The sequence below is a fragment of the Oryx dammah genome, unplaced genomic scaffold (genome assembly GCF_014754425.2).
Source record: "Oryx dammah isolate SB20612 unplaced genomic scaffold, SCBI_Odam_1.1 HiC_scaffold_2, whole genome shotgun sequence".
In the NCBI taxonomy this organism is placed as follows: domain Eukaryota; kingdom Metazoa; phylum Chordata; class Mammalia; order Artiodactyla; family Bovidae; genus Oryx; species Oryx dammah.
The window spans coordinates 147751844-147773341 of NW_024070186.1; the positions used below are offsets into that span (position 1 = coordinate 147751844).

Genomic DNA, 21498 nt, shown 5'->3' on the forward strand with positions numbered 1-21498 from the left:
CCCTCATTGCTCTGTTGGTAAAGAATCCACCGGCAATGCAGCAGACCCTGGTTCAATTAATTCCTGAGTCAGGAAGATCCACTGGAGAAGAGATAGGCTACCCACTCCAGTATTCTTGGCCTTCCCTTGTGGTTCAGCTGGTAAAGAATATGCCCACAATGCAAGAGACCATGGGTTTAATCCCTGGATTGGGAAGATCCCCTGGAAAAAGGAATGGCTACCCACTCCAGTATTCTGGCCTGGAGAATTCCATGGACTGTATAGTGCACTCAGGACATGACTGAGCAACTTTCACTTTCAAGTGGATTTCTAGTCTCAAAATAAAGCAAAAAGGCAGAGAGCCTCTCAAGCTTACCTGCTAACATGGGAGCAAGACATTAATATCAGATATTTTTTCTCATTTACATTGTTACATAAAATTGAGCGAAGTTCCTTGTGCTACATAGTAAGACCTTTCTGGCTATCCATTTTAAATACAGCAGTGTTTGAAAAAGAATAGATACATATTATGCATAACTGAATCATTTTGCTGTACACCTGAAGCTAAGACAATATTGTTAACTATATGCCAATATAAAATAAAATTTAAGAAGATAATAAATCGTGAGAGAGAGAGCAAAAAAGACATCAATATCAGGTATTTGGTTCCACAGTATTATAACATTGGCTAACTAAGATAATAATAGCAGAGGCATTGAATTAAGATCTAAGAGGTCTTGGTTGGAAATAAATTACAGTTGCTTTAATCACCTGTTAAATACTGTATATGTCATAAGCTCTTTAAACTTAAACACATTTTCATCCGTTTTTAGCAGAGATTTTGTTGTTTGATCACATTTAGCTTGATTAAAAGTTCTTTGTTAATAAACTGATTTTTTTTCATGGTTTAAATGGACACTAAGTATTCTCAAATGTTAAACTTATATCCCTAGACACACAAAGCCAAAGACTGAATGAGAGAATAAAATACATTTAAAAATGAGTGGTATTGCATCCCCTGCTACACCAATTTCTAAAATATCTATGTTCAAGTTAAAAAAAAAAAAACAAAACACCTTAAAGGTACTGAAATGCATAAGCTGAAAGGTAAAATCCCATTCTTTTAAGTACCAATACCATTTTGGTATATCATCTTTCAGGTTCAGTTTTTCTGTGTATATAACAATCCTTCTCTTATTTAATGTCATATTGGGAAAAGAGTTGCTAGATATTTATCATTATTGCTTCTCAGCCTTTTGGCTAAGATCAAGTGTAGTATCCATTCTAAGAGTAGTAAGCATATCATTATTATTGAAATAAAGTTCAAGTATGGAGTGATTACTAGATTTCTAACAGAAAATCTACATTTTATGCCTTGTTTTTACTTTAATAAGGTCTATGAGGGAAGATGTCCACATTTTTCCCACCGAAAGTATGTCCAATATACAGAATTATATGATGTGAGGTCATAATTTATGAATTAAAATATGTAAGTCTAAACAGCTGGCTGATTTCAGAAATACAAGAGAGATTTTCCATTAGCCTTTTCACTTTATGAATTGTGGTTTAACATTCTTACCACACCATAAACATATGAGCTTATGAAACATGTGTTGGCATATTACATGAAAATGCTACCACCCTACAGAATTTTTGTAAAACTTTCTTGAGGAAAATATTTTTGTTGGAAAAAAAGTTTTTTTTTTTTTTTTAATGAATTGCAGTAATAAGAATGAAAACTGTTAAATATCCTTTTATATACTCACACTTTAGACAGTCCTAAATGAAATGTCATTTTTATGTAGCTCTAAGTTTATATGACAGTACAAATTGAGTACTTTAAAATATAAATTTTCTGAGCCATCCCAGAAAAATCTGAACCTGAATTATATGGCTTTGCCACAGAGTTCCTAACTTGCACAACCATACTTGTTTTTTGCTATGCAAAACTGTAACTTACCTTTTGCTTCTAACTTATTCAGAATTTATTATGATCTGCATGAAGCATGCAGAGAATGCCATCTTCAGCCATTCAGACAATTCACTCATTTCAACAAGAAGGATAAGCAAGGATAAATAAATAAATAGGTATAAATGTATAAGTAATATAGCTAATATAATTTAACAGATTTAAGTAAAAATTAGCATTTCATTTATTGAATGAAAGGGAAAAGGCTGTAAGATTGTCTGTGGAAGGTAAGGAAAATCTAATTTTACTGAGAGACAGGGAATCTTTATTTAGTCATTGCTCTAAATGTGTCAGTTAATTCTTAGGAGGCAAGAACTAAGAAAAGCTCAGAACTAATTATAGCTTCACGTATCTATATATTGAATAAGAAAAATCTTGACAATAAGTCTAGTGAATAGGAACTTGAAATATGAATATAATAAAAGTAGTTTGAATGTATTCAGTTCAGTTCAGTTCAGTCGCTCAGTCGTGTCTGATTATTTGCGACCCCATGAATCGCAGCACGCCAGGCCTCCCTGTCCATCACCAACTCCCAGAGTTCACTCAGATTCATGTCCATCGAGTCAGTGATGCCATCCAGCCATCTCCTCCTCTGTCGTCCCCTTCTCCTCGTGCCCCTCTTCCAGCATCAGAGTCTCTTCCAATGAATCAACTCTTCACATGAGGTGGCCAAAGTACTGGAGTTTCAGCTTCAGCATCATTCCTTCCAAAGAAATCCCAGGGCTGATCTCCTTTAGAATGGACTGGTTGGATCTCCTTGCAGTCCAAGCAACTCTCTATTAAATGATTATTATAAGTCAAAGTGTGAGTGTTGCTTATCTATTTAATATCAAAAATCTATTAGGCAAAACATATGGTGACACAGAGGAGTTGTGTTTTGCAGAGAGAGTTTAAGTTGGCTAGAGGCAGAGTTGGGATGTGAATTCTGGCCAGTTGGCTTCTTAGACTCATCCTTCAAAACTTCCCTGTACTGTCTACTTACTCTTTCTAGGAGGTGACTAGATCTCGTATGAACATCTAGAATATCTTGGAGATCCTAATCCACAAAATATAAAATCTCTAGAGCTTCCATCCCATTCATTTGACTCATACACGCACTCTGTTTGCCTCATGTTCAAAGGGAAAAAAAAATGCTATACATAAAAGGTGCTGGCAGGAGAGAAGAATAAACATAAAGGGATTCATAGGCAGCCTATAATTTAGAGATTGAATTCTAGGTTTGACATTTATCCAGGCAGATGATTTTGTTTACTTGAAAAATGTCCATCCTTGTCATTGAAACCACAAAGAAAGCTTATAATTATGGATTCTTTCAATTTCAGAAGCTGAAGATGGAGCTTACAAGTGGAATATGAAAGTGTTTAGCTTCCTGTATGTTCAAAAGAAGGAAATCTAACTGAAAGGAGAAAGGTTAGTATTTTATCTTAAAAATACTTGGGGAGGCTAGCATATAAGCACAGCAGAAAAAATAAGTGTGCATTTATGGCTGACTCATGTTGATGTATGACAAAAATCACCACAATATTGTAAAGTAATGATCCTTCAATTAAAATAAATTAATTAATTTAAAAAAGAATGCAAGAACTTGATATTTGAGATTATCTTTAATTTTTAAATATACTAAACATTAAATTTTTTCTTTTATAATAATTTTATAACTTTTTTTTTAAATTTGAGAAATTATGCAGCGTTCTGGTATAAACTTCACATGTTTCATTAAATGTTAATATCTTTTCCAATTTTAGCATAGTATAATCATTATAAACAGAAAATGAACATTAATACTACATAGTTAACTATCTCACAGAACTAATTTGAATGTCACCAATTGTCCAAGTAGACATTTGGGAATTTAGAAATAGTCTGTATCTTCTACTTACTAATATATAATAGTCTTGAAGAGGATCTCATCTTTTAAGACGCATCATACTTAGAGCAACATTACATCTGTTCCATGTCTCCATCTGCTGTCTTTCCTTCCCCTGACCTTTCTTTGTATTTATCTTTTTAATGTATTCTGACTTTATCACATTATAGACTTTGTCCTTCTCTATACATTGAGCTCCTCAACAGTAGAAAAGTTATGTTATAGTTATGTTCTTTTTTAATTTTTTTAATTGAAGTGTGGTTGACTTAAAATGTTGTGTTAGTTTCAGGTGTACAGCAAGGGGATTCAGATACATATTATATATATATATATATATATATGTACACATATGACTGAATTCTATACATATAACTGTATTTGCTGTGCTTTATCACTCAGGCATGTCCAACACTTTGTGACCCCATAGACTGTAGCTTCTCTGATCATGCAATTCTCCAGGAAAGAATACTGGGGTGGGTAGCCTATCCCTTCACCAGGGGCTCTTTTCGACCCAGGAATCAAACCGGGATCTCCTGCATTGCAGGCAGATGCTTTACCAGCTGAGCTACTAGGGAAGCCCATATAACTGTATAAAAACATATATATATATATATATTCTCTTTCAGATTCTTTTACCATATAGGTTATGAATTTATATATATATATATATATATATATGTATATAAATATTATCTTAACACACAGTGCCTGGCATTCAACAACATTTTTAAAGAGGTTGCATTAAGTATAAACAGAAGATTGATCCATCATATGTTTGCTAATGATGAAGCTGGATACTTTTAGCTGAACACCACTTTAAAATGTTTACATACTTTATGTGTATGGTAATGATCATTCATTCTCTGTCATTTGGATGGTACACATTCTTCTTCTGTGGAGATACAGGAATGATGCCTGCGTAGCCTCTGAGTCATTTATTATCTAGTAGGAAGCACAAGACAGATAATCACGTGGTTATGAAACCGGGCACAGAATGGGAAGTGCTCTAAGAGAATCAAGAGGATGTACTTTGGGGCAGTCATTACTGCAGTAGCATCAGGAAGAGATGAGCTGGGATATTACAGGAAAACAAGGCTTCCTCATGAGGCAGTTCTACTAATCCTGATTAGAGAACTTAAGTGACTAAGTTTAAGCAAGGAAAAATGAAACCAGATCTCAGAAGTAGAGAAGATAAAAAGGATTAAATAAGATGTGCTGATAGAGGATTTTTAAGAACAGAATTCTAAGGCTTAGATATATGTTTGGAAGGTTTTTCAGGCACTTCAAAAAACTTCAGGCACTTAAGAATATCTGGAATTGTATTTTTTCTCCAGGTATATATGTCCACAAAGGAAAAAAGAAAAAAACAAAACAAAACAAAAAACAAGCAGGGTATAACCTGTTTGTATGACATATACTAAGTTGACCTTAAAAATGTATTCTAAATACATTCAGTTCAGTTCAGTACAGTTTAGTCGCACAGTCGAGTCCAACTCTTGCGACCCCAAGGACTGCAGCACACCAGGCCTCTCTGTCCATCACCAACTTCTGGAGTTTACTCAAACTCATGTCCATTAGGTCAGTGATGCCATCCAACAACCTCATCCTCTGTTGCTCCCTTCTCCTCCCACCTTCAATCTTTCCCAGAATCAGGGTCTTTTCAAACGAGTCAATTCTTCCCATTAGGTGGCCAAAATATTGGAATTTCAGCTTCAGCATCAGTCCTTCCAATGAATATTCAGAACTGATTTCCTTTAAGATGGAGTGGTTGGATCTCCTTGCAGTCCAAGGGACTCTCAAGAGATCACCACAGATCAAAAGCATCAATTCTTTGGTGCTCAGCACTTTTTATAGTTTAACTTTCACATCCAAACAAGACTACTGGAAAAACCAAAGCTTTGACTAGACGGACCTTGGTTGCCAAGGTAATGCCTCTGTGTTTTAATATGATATCCAGGTTGGTCATAACTTTTCTTCCAAGAAGCAAGTGTCTTTTAATTTCATGGCTACAGTCACCATCTACAGTGATTTTTGAAGCCCAAGAAAATAAAGTCTCTTTCTGTTTCCACTGTTTCCCCATCTATTTTCCATGAAGTGATGGGACCAGATGTCATGATCTTAGTTTTCTGAATGTTGAGTTTTAAGCCAACTTTTTCACTCTCCTCTTTTACTTTCATCAAGAAGCTCTTTAGTTCTTCACTTTCTGCCATATGGATGGTGTCATCTGCATATATGAGTTTATTGATATTTCTCCCAACAATCTTGATTCCAGCTTGTGCTTCATCCAGCCCAGTGGATCCAGATATACTCTGCATATAATTTAAATAAGCACAGTGACAATATACAGCCTTGAGATACTCCTTTCCCTAATTGGAACCAGTCTGTTGATCCATGTCCAGCTCTAACTGTTGCTTTTTGACCTGCATACAGATTTCTCAGAAAGCAGGAAAGGTGTCTGGTATTCCCATCTCTTTCAGAATTACTCACAGTTTGTTGTGATCCACACAGTCAAAGGCTTTGTCATAGTCAATAAAGCAGAAATAGATGTTTTTCTGGAAGTCTCTTGCTTTTTCCATGATCCAGTGGATGTTGGCAATTTGATCTCTGGTTCCTCTGCTTTTTCTAAATCCAGCTTGAATATCTGGAAGTGCACAATTCATGTACTGTTGAAGCCTGGCTTGGGGAATTTTGAGCATTACTTTACTAGCATGTGAGATGAGTGCAATTGTGCTGTAGTTTGAACATTCTCTGGCATTGCCTTTCTTTGGGATTGAAATGAAAACTGAACTTTTCCAGTCCTGTGGCCACTGCTGAGTTTTCCAAATTTGCTGGTATATTGAGTTCAGCACTTTCACAGCATCATTTTTTAGGATTTGAAATAGCCAACTGGAATTCCATCACCTCCACTAGCTTTGTTTGTAGTGATGTTTCCTAAGGCCCACTTGACTTTGAATTACAGGATGTCTGGCTCTAGGTGAGTGATCATGCCATCGTGATTATCTGGGTTGTGAAGATTTTTTTGTTCAGTTCTTCTTTGTATTCTTGCCACCTCTTCTTAGTATCTTCTGCTTTTGTTAGATACACACCATTTCTGTCCTTTATTGTGCCCATCTTTGCATGAAATGTTCCCTTGGTATCTCTCATTTTCTTGACGAGATCTCCAGTCTTTCCCATTCTTTTGTTTTTCTCTATTTCTTTGCATTGATTGCTAAGAAAGGCTTTCTTATCTCTCCTTGCTATTCTTTGGAACTCTGCATTCAAATGGGTATATCTTTCCTTTTTCCCTTTGCTTTTCACTCCTCTTCTTTTCACAGCTATTTATAAGGTCTCCTCAGACAGCCATTTTGCCTTTTCCCACTTCTTTTTCTTGGGGATGGTCTTAATCCCTGCTTCTTGTATCATGTCATGAACCTCCTTCCATAGTTCCTCAGGCACTCTGTCTATCAGATCTAACCCCTGAATCTAGTTCTCACTTTCATTGTATGATCATTAGGGGTTTGATTTAGGTCTTACCTGAATGGTCTAGAGGTTTTCCCTACTTTCTTCAATTTAAGTCTGGTAATAAGGAGTTCATGATCTGAGCCACAGTCAGCTCCTGGTCTTGTTTTTGCTGACTGTATAGAGCTTCTCCATCTTTGGCTGCAAAGAATATATTTGGTGGTGTTCATGTGTAGTGTCTTCTCTTGTGTTGTTGGAAGAGGGTGTTTGCTATAACCAGTGCATTCCCTTGGCAAAACTCTATTAGCCTTTGCCTTTGTTCATTCCATACTCCAAGGTCAAATTTGTCTGTTACTTCAAGTATTTCTTGACTTCCTACTTTTGCATTCCAGTTCCCTATAATGAAAAAGACATTTTTGGGGAGGTGTTAGTTCTTGAAGGTGTGTAGGTCTTCCTAGAACTGTTAAACTTCAGCTTCTTCAGCATTACTCTGGGGGCATAGGCTTGGATTACTGTGATATTGAGTGGTTTGTCTTGGAAAGGAACAGAGATCATTCTGTCGTTTTTGAGATTGCATCCAAGACCTGCATTTTGTTGACTATGATGGCTATTCCAATTCTTCTAAGGGATTCCTGCCCACAGTAGTAATTATAATGGTCATTTGAGTTAAATCCACCCATTCCAGTCCATTTTAGTTTGCTGATTCCTAAAATATTGATCTTCACTCTTGCCAGCTCCTGTTTGACTACTTGCAATTTGTCTTGATTCATGGACCTAACATTTCACGTTCCTATGCAATATTGCTGTTTACAGCATCGGACTTTACTTCTATCACCAATCACATTCACAACTGGGTGTTGTTTCTGCTTTGGCTTTGTCTCTTCATTCTTTCTGGAGTTATTTCCACTGACCTCCAGTAGCATACCGGGCACCTACCGACCTGGGGAGTTCATCTTTCAGTGTCCTGTCTTTTTGACTTTTCATACTGTTCATGGGGTTCTCAGGGCAAGAATACTGAAGTGGCTTGCCATTCCCTTCTCCAATGGACCATGTTTTGTCAGAACTCTCCACTATGACCCATACATCTTTGGTGGCCCTTTACAGAATGGCTCATAGTTTCATTGAGTTAGACAAGGCTGTGGTCCATGTGATCAGTTTGGTCAGTTTTCTGTGATTGTGGTTTTCATTCTGTCTGCCTTCTGATGGAGAAGGATAAGAGGTTTATGGAGGCTTTCTGATGGGAGAGAGTGACTGAGGGGGAAACTGGGTTTTCTTCTGATGAGGGGGCATGCTAAGTAAATCTTCAATCCATTTTATTGTTGATGGGTGGAGCTGTGTTCTCTCCCTGTTATTTACCTGGGGCCAAACTATGGTGGAGGTAATGAAGATAATGATGACCTCTTTCAAAAGGTCTCATGCATGCACTTCTGCACTCAGTACCCCAACCCTACAGCAGGCCACCATTGACCCACGCCTCTGCTGGAGACTCCTGGACACTCATGGGGAACTCTGGGTCAGTATCTTGTAGGGTCACTGCTCCTTTCTCCTTTGTCCTGGTTCACACAAGGTTCTGTTTTTGCAAATATATTAGATGCAGACAAATATGGTTTGCTTACACTTATTACCTGAAACGTCAAATTCATAGAGCTAAAATACATAGGTAGATGTCAGGGGCCCAGAGAATAAGATGGGGAGAGGACTGGGGAGTTAGTGTTTAATGAAGACAGAATTGCAGCTTAGGAAGGTGAAAAATTTGGGAGCTGGAAGATGGTGAGAGTTGCATAATAATGTGAATGTACTTACTGCCACTGAAATGTACAGTTAAATATGGTTAAAGTAGTATGTTTTATATTATGTGACTTTTACCATAATTTAAAAAAAAAGTAAAATATATCTGAGGTTCATAACCAAAGACATTTACTGAACAGTTAAGAGGCCACTATGTCTGTCACTTTTACTATGAACAGCTTTGTAAATGATATAGTTTTAGACACAGAAATTTAGCAATATAACAAATTCAGGGAAAACAGATATTGAATATAAGGAAATCAGAGGTGATGGTTTCTGGAAAATACTAAAAGGACCTGGACTTTAGTTTTAACAACTGGAATTACAATGAAGTAAGAGATAATTGATGCTATGTGGGGATAATACAAAGTACATCTTATGAAGTTCATATAAATACTTAGCCTAGAAGATACTGTAATACAAATAGCATACAAAGAATGCACATTGTACATGATTTTATATTTCTTCATCAGAAAAAATATAATTTTTCATCAGAAAAAATATAAAAGTAGCCGCACTATTAAGGAAAAAAAAAGCTATTTAAAAAGGCTAACAAACAGTGAAAATCAAGCTGGGATAAGAAGGAAGCACAAAAATAAATAGGTTGATAGACTATGTGGAAGAATTTCCATGGAAGGAGTCAAAGCGTGAGCCAGTGGTCCAGAAATAACAGTCAACTGCCCTGGTTTGGGGAGATGTGGTAGAACCCCCAAAGATCAAATTGCCAGCATCTGTTGGATCATAGAAAAAGCAAAAAAGTTCCAGAAGAACACCTACTTCTGCTTTATTGACTACACCAAAGCCTTTGACTGTGTGGATCACAGCAAGCTGTGTAAAATTCTTCAAGAGATAGGAATATCAAACCACCTTACCTGCATCCTGGGGAATCTGTATGCAGGTCAAGAAGCAGCAGTTAGAACTGGAACAACAGATTGGTTCCAAATGGGGAAAAGAGTATGTCAAGGCTGTATATTGTCAACCTGCTTATTTAATTTAAATGCAGAGTACATCATGAGAAATGCTGGGCTAGATGAAGCACAAGCTGGAATCAAAATTGCCAGGAGAAATATCAATGAACTCATATATGCAGATGACACCACCCTTATGGGAGAAAGCAAAGAACTAAAGAGACTCTTGATGAGAGCAAAAGAGGAGAGTTAAAAAGCTGGCTTAAAGCTCAACATTCCAAAAACAAAGATCATGGCATCCAGTCTCATCACTTCATGGAAAATAGATGGGGAAACAGTGGAAACACTGACAGTCTTTATTTTGGGGACTCAAAAATCACTGCAGATGGTGACTGTAGCCATGAAATTAAAAGATATTTGCTGCTTGGAAAAAGAGTTATGACCAACCTAGACAGCATATTAAAAAGCAGAGACATTACTTTGCCAACAAAGGTCTGTTTAGTCAAAGCTATAGTTTTTCAAGTAGTCATATATGAATGTGAGAGTTAGATCATAAAGAAAGCTGAGCATCAGAGATTGATGTTTTTGAACTATGGTGTGGTGGAAGACTCTTGAGAGTCCCTGGGACTGCAAGGAGATAAAATCAGTCAATCATAAATGAAATCAATCCTGAAAATTCATTGGAAGGACTAATTCTGAAGCAGAAGCTCCAATACTTTGGCCACTTGATATGAAGAATTGACTCCTTGGAAAAGTCCCTCATGCTGGGAAAGATTGAAGGCAGGAGGGGAAGAAGATGTCAGGAGATGAGATTGTTGGATAGCATTACTGACTTGATGGATGTGAGTATGAGCAATCTCTGGGTGTTGGTGATGGACAGGGAAGCCTGGCAATTGCAGTCCATGGGGTCACAAAGAGTTGGACACGAAAGAGAGGCTGAACTGAATTTATGGTAGAACCCAGATTGGTTGAAACTAAATGGTCATACAGAGTAGTTTTAGGGGAAATGATTGTAGATAGATACAAGTTGCAGACATTATTTACAAAACTGTAGATAAACTTGAATGTAATATAGATGGTGTTAAAGTATCTGTAGGCTCCAAAACAATTAAAGAAAAACATATGAGACATTCAACTAGCTCCAAGCCCTATGATGACCAAGATGGGTGGGATGGGGTTGTGATGGAGGTCCAGGAGGGAGGATGTGTATGTGTACATATAACTAATTCACTCCATTGTACAGCAGAAACGAATTCAGTTCAGTTCAGTTCAGTTGCTAAGTTGTGTCCCACTATTTGTGACCCCATGAATCGCAGCACACCAGGCCTCCCTGTCCATAACCAACTCCCGGATTTCACTCAGATTCACATCCATCCAGCCAGTGATGTCATCTCACCCTCTGTCGTCCCCTTCTCCTCCTGCCCCCAATCCCTCCCAGCATCAGAGTCCTTTCCAATGAGTCAATTCTTCGCATGAGGTGGCCAAAGTACTGGAGTTTCAGCTTGAGCATCATTCCTTCCAAAGAAATCCCAGGGCTGATCTCCTTCAGAATGGACTGGTTGGATCTCCTTGCAGTCCAAGGGACTCTCAAGAGTCCTCTCCAACACCACACTTCAAAAGCATCAATTCTTTGGCACTCGGCCTTCTTCACAGTCCAACTCTCACATCCGTACATCACTACTGGAAAAACCATAGCCTTGACTAGACGGACCTTTGTCGGCAAAGTAATGTCTCTGCTTTTGAATATGCTATCTAGGTTGGTCATAACCTTTCTTCCAAGGAGTAAGCATCTTTTAATTTCATGGCTGCAGTCACCATCTGCAGTGATTTTGGAGTCCAAAAAAATAAAGTCTTGCCATCGGTGGAGTTCCTCTGACACTGTTTCTACTGTTTCCCCATCTATTTCCCATGAAGTGATGGGACCGGATGCCATGATCTTTGTTTTCTGAATGTTGAACTTTAAGCCAACTTTTTCACTCTCCTCTTTCACTTTCATCAAGAGGCTTTTCAGTTCCTCTTCACTCTCTGCCATAAGGGTGGTGTCATCTGCATATCTGAGGTTATTGATATTTCTCCCTGCAATCTTGATTCCAGCTTGTGTTTCTTCCAGTCCAGCGTTTCTCATGATATACTCTGCATATAAGTTAAATAAGCAGGGTGACAATATACAGCCTTGACGTATTCCTTTCTTGTTTGGAACCAGTCTGTTGTTCCATGTCCAGTTCTAACTGCTGCTTCCTGACCTGCATATAGGTTTCTCAAGAGACAGGTCAGGTGGTCTGTTATTCCCATCTCTCTCAGAATTTTCCACAGTTTATTGTGATCCACATCAAAGGCTTTGGCATAGTCAATAAAGCAGAAATAGATGTTTTTCTGGAACTCTCTTGCTTTTTTGATGATTCAGGAGATGTTGGCAATTTGATCTCTGGTTCCTCTGCCTTTTCTAAAACCAGCTTGAACATCAGGAAGTTCACGGATCACATACTGCTTAAGCCTGGCTTGGAGAATTTTGAGCATTACTTTACTAGCATGTGAGATGAGTGCAATTGTGCAGTAGTCTGAGCATTCTTTTGCATTGCCTTTCTTTGGAATTGGAATCAAAACTGACCTTTTCCAGTCCTGTAGCCACTGCTGAGTTTTCCAAATTTGCTGGCATATTGAGTGTGCAGCACTTTTCACAGCATCATCTTTCAGGATTTGAAACAGCTCAACTGGAATTCCATCACCTCCACTAGCTTTGTTCATAGTGATGCTTTCTAAGGCCCACTTGACTTCACATTCCAGAATGTCTGGCTCTAGATTAGTGATCACACCATCGTGATTATCCGGGTCATGAAGATCTTTTTTGTACAGTTCTTCTCTGTATTCTTGCCATCTTTTCTTAATATCTTCTGCTTCTGTTAGGTCCATACCATTTCTGTCCTTATCGAGCCCATCTTTGCATGAAATGTTCCCTTGGTATCTCTAATTTTCTTGAAGACATCTCTAGTCTTTCCCATTCTATTCTTTTCCTCTATTTCTTTGCATTGATCGCTGAAGAAGGCTTTCTTATCTCTTCTTGCTATTCTTTGGAACTCTGCACTCAGATGCTTATATCTTTCCTTTTCTCCTTTGCTTTTTTGCCTCTCTCCTTTTCACAGCTATTTGTAAGGCCTCCCCAGACAGCCATTTTGCTTTTTTGCATTTCTCTTCCATGGGAATGGTCTTGATCCCTGTCTCGTGTACAATGTCATGAACCTCATTCCATAGTTCATCAGGCACTCTATCTATCAGATCTAGGCCCTTAAATCTATTTCTCACTTGCACTGTATAATCATAAGGGGTTTGATTCAGGTCATACCTGAATGGTCTAATGGTTTTCCCTACTTTCTTCAATTTCAGTCTGAATTTGGTAATAAGGAATTCACGATCTGAGCCACAGTCAGCTCCTGGTCTTGTTTTTGTTGACTGCATACAGCTCCTCCATCTTGGCTGCAAAGAATATAATCAATCTGATTTCAGTGTTGACCATCTGGTGATGTCCATGTGTAGTCTTCTCTTGTGTTGTTGGAAGAGGGTGTTTGCTATGACCAGTGCATTTTCTTGGCAAAACTCTATTAGTCTTTGCCCTGCTTCATTCCGCATTCCAAGGCCAAATTTGCCTGTTACTCCAGGTGTTTCTTGACTTCCTACTTTTGCATTCCAGTCCCCTATAATGAAAAGGACATCTTTTTTGGGTGTTAGTTCTAAAAGGTCTTGTAGGTCGTCATAGAACCGTTCAATTTCAGCTTCTTCAGCGTTACTTGTTGGGGCATAGACTTGGATTACCGTGATATTGAATGGTTTGCCTTGCAAACGAACAGAGATCATTCCGTCGTTTTTGAGATTTTATCCAAGTACTGCATTTTGAACTCTTTTGTGGACCATGATGGCTACTCCTTTTCTTCTGAGGAATTCCTGCCCACAGTAGTAGATGTAACAGTCATGTGAGTTAAATTCACCCATTCCAGTCCATTTTAGTTCGCTGATTCCTAGAATGTCAACGTTTACTCTTGCCATCTCTTGTTTGACCACTTCTAATTTGCCTTGATTCATGGACCTGACATTCCAGGTTCCTATGCAATATTGTTCTTTACAGCATCGGACCTTGCTTCTATCACCAGTCACATCCATAGCTGGGTATTGTTTTTGCTTTGGCTCCATCCCTTCATTCTTTCTGGAGTGATTTCTCCAGTGATCTCCAGTAGCATATTGGGCACCAACTGACCTGGGGAGTTCCTCTTTCAGTATCCTATCATTTTGCCTTTTCATACTGTGCAGAAACTAATACAACATTGTAAAGCAATCATTCTAAAAAAAAAATCATTCTTATAGAAATGCACCCTATAAAATTGGGCCTGGTGGGATAGAAGAGAAATGGGAAAGATTCTCCTGGAAGGGAACATTGTAAAGTAATTAGCTTCCAATTAAAATAAATAAGTTAAATTAAAAAAAAAAAAAGGCAATTCAGTCAGTCAGTTCAGTCACTCAGTCGTGTTCAACTGTTTGTGACCGCATGGACTGTGGCACTGTAGGCTTCCCTGTTCATCACCAACTCCTGGAGCTTGCTCAGACTCACGTCCATCGAGTTGGTGATGCCATCCGAGTATCTCATCCTCTGTCGTCCCTTTCTCCTCCTGCCTTCAATCTTGCCCAGCATCAGGGTCTTTTCCATAGAGTCAGTTCTTCCCATCATGTGGCCAAAAGATTGGAGTTTCATCATCAGCCCTTGAAATGAATATGCAGAACAGATTTCCTTTAGGGTTGACTGGTTTGATACCCTGCAGTTCAAGGGTCTCTCAAGAGTCTTCAACACCACAGTTCAAAAGCATCAATTCTTTGGCACTCAGCTTTCTTTATAGTCCAAATCTCACATCCATATCTAACTACTGGAAAAACTATAGCTTTTGACTAGACAGACCTTTGTTGGCAAAGTAATGTCTCTGGTTTTTAATATGCTATCTATGTTGGGTCATAACTTTTCTGCCAAGGAGAAAACATCTTTTAATTTCATTACTGCAGTCACCATCTGTGGTGATTTTGGAGCCCATGATTTAATGATAAAGTTTTGAGTGTCCTCACAGGAAGCATATCCTTAGAAATGACAAAAAGACAAATACAAGAAATATGAGGACTTGGTGTCTCTTGAAAGATAAATGAGAGGGATGGGCTAAAGATAGCCAAGTTGGTGATGGGTTGGAAAGAACATAAATAGAAGAGCTTGGAAGAGAATCCAAGTCAGTGTGTATTTGTTCAATTGTAGATGATGCCAGGATATTTTATTTGAGTTAAGATCTTGAAAGTGGATAGAAATATGAAACATGCTTCAGTAAGTACCTAGGTCTAGAGAGTTATATATTAATATCATTCATATATAAGATCAAGTAAGTGGCTGATTTTCTTAAGAAGAACGTAAGGAGAGAAGACTAAAGACAATAAACTTATAATGGAGAGACCATTGATAATATAAGTCAGGAAAGAGAAAGGGCAGGAAAGTAGTCAATGATAATGATATAATTAATATAAGTTAATTATTGAGCATATTCTGAGGCTGGACAATAAGAATTTTACATTTACTTAGTATATCATCATCTTTAGACAAAGAGGTAAATTTGTTAGAAGCCAGTAAAACATAGCAGTGTCTCAATTATCATGAGACATGAAGATCGTGATCAAATGTCATTTTCAAGACAAGATATGAATTAAGCCAACTCCGAGGATGTGCCTAAACCAAGTACCACAAATTGGAAAGCTTGCTAAGAAAGGGCAAAGAGTTGGAAAGATAGCTTGAACCTCTCTCTGCTGTTGAATTACAGTGAGAGCAAAAAGAGGCCCAAGAACTCATGGGAAAATGATGCCTTTCTACTGAAATAGATATGGTATTACTATGACTGCTTAAGAGATTACAGATGATGCCCAAGAGAGATTACAGATGATTTATAAATACAGCTATGCATGTAATTCTATTCATGAAAGTTTTATGGTGGTTTTCACAAAAATCAATTAATTGTATAGATTTTTCCATAAAATAAATAATACTAAGAATAATAATCATCTATAACACAGACTTATAATTACTAAAGAATTATATTAACCCTGATACTTACAACCAACCTTTAAGATTGATCTCATGACGTAATTTTATAGTTGATAATATTGAGATCTGGACTGTTTAAATCATTTTTCCAGTTCACCCAGCTGTAAGTGCCAGAGACAGGCATTTGAACCAGAGTAACGTTGTTCTTTCCCACGGTTCATGCTGCCTTCTGCAGGATTTTATCAACCTCTCTGCTCCTGAACATAGAAATAACAGGTATATAATTTACACCAACAAAGGCATTGCATGTGATTCCCTTTTAACAGTTTTTTCATTAATCTGGTATCTTGGAGAACTGGTCTCAAAATATTTGGCAGCTTTATGGTTTTGATCCCTGAAAGGTTGTCTACGTTATAAAACTGGCAAAGACTCTCACGGTTAATACCAGTTTCTTTATGGTGCCCCTGGTTCCATAGACAATAAACAAAGAATGTCACAAATGTGAGTTATGCTCCAGAATGATAGGAAGGGATCAGTTTAAGATGTGAGGAATGAGAGGGTCACCATTAGAGAAACTCTGTGATGACAGATGAATTGTTTTCATGTTTTTATAACATCCACACAATTTCCATCTGAGGTCATTTTTAATTTATACCACACTTTATCTCTCTTGATCCACCTTTTTCTCAAGGTATGTCGTGCTGAGGTTTTGTTTTTATTATCCCACCCACATGTGGTTGGACTATACTAACATACACACACCCTGCTTGGGTTATTTCCAACACAAATACCAATGGTATTCACACTATGGCAAAGAGAGTTAGAAGTTGATGTGGAGGTTAATGTCCAAGCCCACACTTATATCGTACAGCAAAATGCTGGAAAAATTACAATGCTGTAGAAACAGAGTACTCAGAAGCTTAGAGCCAAATGTATATTTTCCGTTTTTCCACCTAAGAAATATAATTATTACTGTTTTTCAACATCTGCATAGGAAGCAGAGAGAGGCACGGCATCATTTGACAAAGGTAAAAAATTCAGAGGCCCCTAGATTCTTCTCCAGTAGTGTGTTTTTCTGCCTGAAAATACCACCCAATCATTTGTATTCTTTTAGTAGGTGGATTGCAGCCATGAAATTAAAAGACGCTTACTCCTTGGAGGAAAAGTTATGGCCAACCTAGATAGCATACTCAAAAGCAGAGACATTACTTTGCCGACGAAGGTCCGTCTAGTCAAGGCTACGGTTTTTCCAGTGGTCATGTATGGATGTGAGAGTTGGACTGTGAAGAAAGCTGAGCACCGAAGAACTGAGAGTCCCTTGGACTGCAAGGAGGTCCAACCAGTCCATTCTGAAGGAGATCAGTCCTGGGTGTTCATTGGAAGGAATGATGCTAAAGCTAAAACTCCAGTAACTTTGTCCACCTCTTGCGAAGAGTTGACTCACTGGAAAAGACTGATTCTGGGAGGGACTGGGGGCAGGAGAAGAAGGGGACGACAGAGGATGAGATGGCTGGATGGCATCACTGACTCGATGGATGGACTCGATGGACATGGGTCTGAGTGAACTCCGGAAGTTGATGATGGACAGGGAGGCCTGGCGTGCTGCGATTCATGGGGTCGCAGAGTCGGACACGACTGAGCAACTGAACTGAACTGAACTGAGTAGGTGGATTTCACCCATGGAGACACACTTGTACACACCAAACACAACTGATGAAAAGAAGTTAACTGTGAGTGAATTCAGACTTAGTAATACCCCAGGGATATGTTTACCAAATTTAGTTTAAAAATATACACAGAACCATTAAACATAAAACTTAACCAAGGAGTAACCAGAAAGGCAGAAGGGTGGATTTCACACTTAGAGAACACTTAGGTGAATTCACACTTCAAATTCAAAACCAAGGATAAGCCTGGGAAAGGAACACAGAGAAATTAAGGAAGAGCTGAGAGGGTAGGTGATTCACACGTGGGCTGATGGATGGGAAAGACAATTAAAAAAAGGATAAACAATCTTAAGAACAAAGTGGTACATTGATCCACAAGCAACTTTGAAGGCATTTTTCCATGTCTTCCAAACTAGTTGTGTTATCATGTATGTTTTAGGTCAGCAGCATCTCCCCAGCCTCAAGTTACTGTTCCATGACATTTTATAACATGCACATTAAATCCTGAATTCTTTGTCCCCGACCTCAAGAATTTCACTTTAATTGTATGTGGACTTGGGGTCATTCTGGTTGATAACTAGAAAAAGATGGAACCAGGAGACAGGATGGGGAAAGGAGACAAAACAGTAGGACAAAAGATTTTGCCAAAGCAGCCGTGGAGAGAGAAAGGAAGTACAGGGTACTCAGAATCTTTTCACAGGAAGTGAGCTAAGACATTTATTAAAGGGATTGAGAGCCAAGTCGCAGCCCTCCCCTGACACGAGACACCTTACTTAGTTTGGCAAGTTAAGACCCTGGGCCCTTGTTATTAGCCAAGGATGGTTGACAAAACACCTACTTTACTGTAGCAAACTAAATGGGTTAAAATGGTTACAGGAAACATTTTTTTTTTTCACCTTGCTGTGCTTAATTGGGCTTCCCTCGAGGCTCAGATGGTAAAGAATCTCCCCCTCCAATGAGGGAGATCTCTGTTTGATCCCTGGGTTAGGATGATCCCCTGGAGGAGGGCATGGAACTCATGCCAATATTCTTGCCTAAAGAATCCCCATGGACAGAGGAACCTGGTGGCCTACTGTCCGTGGAGTCACAAAGAGTAGGACACGATTGAGTGGCTAAGCACAGTATGGGTTAATATGGTTACAGGAAACTTTTTTCACCTTGAATGTTCAAATCACATATGTCTCTTAATAGAATCAAACTTTGAAGTCCTCTTTAGGAAGACATTAAATATTTTCATGGAAAGCTAGACCCTGCAGAGAAGGAAGCTTCTTAGCTTCATTCATGCACACTATCTGCAACAGACAGAATCTTTAAGCCTCTTATTCCAACCACATGAGGAAGAAAAGAATGGTGAAATGAAGTTAATCCTAAACTATTAATTATTGTCTATGCAAGACTCTTGAGAGTCCCTTGGACAGAAAGATCAAATCATTCAATCCTAAAGGAAAATAACCCTGAATATATCTTGGAAGGACTGATGCTGAAACTGAAGCTCCAATACTTTGGCCACCTAATATGAAGAGCTGACTCATTAGAAAAGACTCTGATGCTGGGCAAGATGGAAGGCAGGAGGAGAAGGGAACGACAGAGGATGAGATGGTTGGATGACATCACCGACTCAATGGGCATGAGTTTGAGCATACCTCGGGAGACAGTGAAGGACAGGGAAGCCTGGGGTGCTGCAGTCCAAGTTGCAGAGTCGGACATGACTGAGCAACTGAACAACAGTGAAAGATACATCAAATAAAGTTTCTATGTTTTGCATCTTATATTGTCTGTATAATTTTATTTTCATGAATTATAAACATTTAAAAATAAATCATTTAAAACTATTTACTTATTTGGCTGCATCAGATCTTAGTTGTTGCACACAGGGACCTTTGTTTGGTCATGCAGAATCTTTCATTGGGGTGCATGGACTCTCTAGCTGGGTGTTTGGGCTCAGTCATTGCAACCCTTGGGCTTAGTTTCTCCTTGGCATGTGGGATGTTCTCCAACCAGGGATCGAACTCCTATCCCCTGCATTGGCAGGCACATTCTTAACCACTGGGCAACCTTAAAGAGATTAACCAGGAACCTCTCTCCCAACCACTGTTAGGGCAAGGGTTACAAACTTGAACACCTTCTGCTGTAACCAGAGAAACCAAGTAAAGGATGCCTCTTACTCTTAGCTGGAGTGTGTTAGAGAGTGATGGAGATTTTGATAAGCTTCAGAGCTCATGCCCCATTTAAAATTTTTTCAGTTGTCTTAAAACCACATTGTAAACCAAAGAAATATGTCTGTGAGCCACAGAGAGATTTCTATCTCCCAGTTTCAACCTCATAATGTCTTAAATTCTATAAAGGCAAAGTATCCTACCATAGGGGCTTCCAAGATTCTTGTGAGGGGGAAAAGGATGCTGAAATGAAAGTGCAAACAAACCAAAACCTGAATTTAAGAAAATATGTCTTTTCCTGTACTTGTGCTTTTCAAACTTCAATGTATGATGTTATTTCTTCTTTTAAAGTACTTCATGCTGGTATTTTCATTGTATTTGATAAATGTTAAGAGTTTGAGAGGAAGCTCATGATGATGGTAGACACCTTGGTGTGGTTTAATCAAAACAAATCCTGGGGAATTAGAGTGCTGGACTTATAAATTAAAAACACGACCATATAGACCCATGAATACATAATAAACACTCAAACAGAGGTCTACAACCACACACACACAGAAGTAGGAACTCATGCTTACTTAATTACACATGACTCAGATGGTAAAGAATCCACCTGCAATATAGGAGACCTGGGTCAGGCAGATGCCCTGGAGGAGGAAATGGCAACCCAGTCCCGTGCTTTTGCCTAGAGAATTCCATGGCCAGAGGAGCCTTGTGGGCTTCAGTCCATGAGATTGCAAAGAGTCGGAGACACCTGAGCAACTATCATACATATATGTACATACAAAGACATAAGCATGCACACACATGCAAACACACAGAAATACACCAACACATACACATGTGGGTACATGGAAGTGTAGAAACACATTTGGGCCTTTGTCAGATCTTCTTAAAGGAACAGAGTCTCATGTGAGAGAATATTTGGCCTCTCCACTAAGGATAAACCAAAATTTGTTCTAATATGAATCAGAGCCTGCCAGGGCCTCACTCCACACTACTTCTTAGGTAATTTGTACCAATTGCCCTGTACCTTAGTTTGACTTTACCTGCAGCTAAAAAACATAAATGTATACTCCAATTTTTTAAATTGAAATATAGTTGTTTATAATGTGTTAGTTTCATTTATACAGCAAAGTGATTCACATACACACACATATATATGTTTATATAAAAGAATATATATATTATTTTCCTTCATAGTTATTGCAAAATATTAAGTTTAGTTACCTGTGCTATAGTGCTACAGTAGATTATTGTTGGTTTTTATTTTATATGTAGTAGTGAGTATATGTTAATCCCTTCCCCTTGGGGACATGGGTCCTGCCTCTGTTCTTTTTTTTTTTCTTTTTCTGGCTTTCATTTTGCACTTTTCATCTTTAATCCATCTGGGTTTCTCTTTTAAATAACAAAAATTCCATTTTAAGTAAAAACAAAATTTCACCAGTCCTCTCTTAAAATATGTGGGCAGACACACACACACACACAAACACCTTTTATAAGAGTTCATTTACAGGAAATACCCAGAATAGGTAAAGAAACAGAAAGAAAGAGGCTTAGGAGTTTTCAGGGGCTAGAAGAGAGTAAAATGAGGAGTGCATGCTTTGAATACAAGATTTTATTTTGCAGGAATGAAGTAGTCCGAAGCTAGTTTGTAGTGATGTTTGCACA

At 38.3% G+C, this 21498-nt stretch overlaps 1 pseudogene; it reads left to right on the forward strand.

Annotated features, from left to right (window-relative positions):
- Positions 1-1219: 1219 nt before the first annotated feature.
- On the forward strand, positions 1220-1389 carry LOC120860151 (annotated as a pseudogene).
- Positions 1390-21498: the final 20109 nt, after the last annotated feature.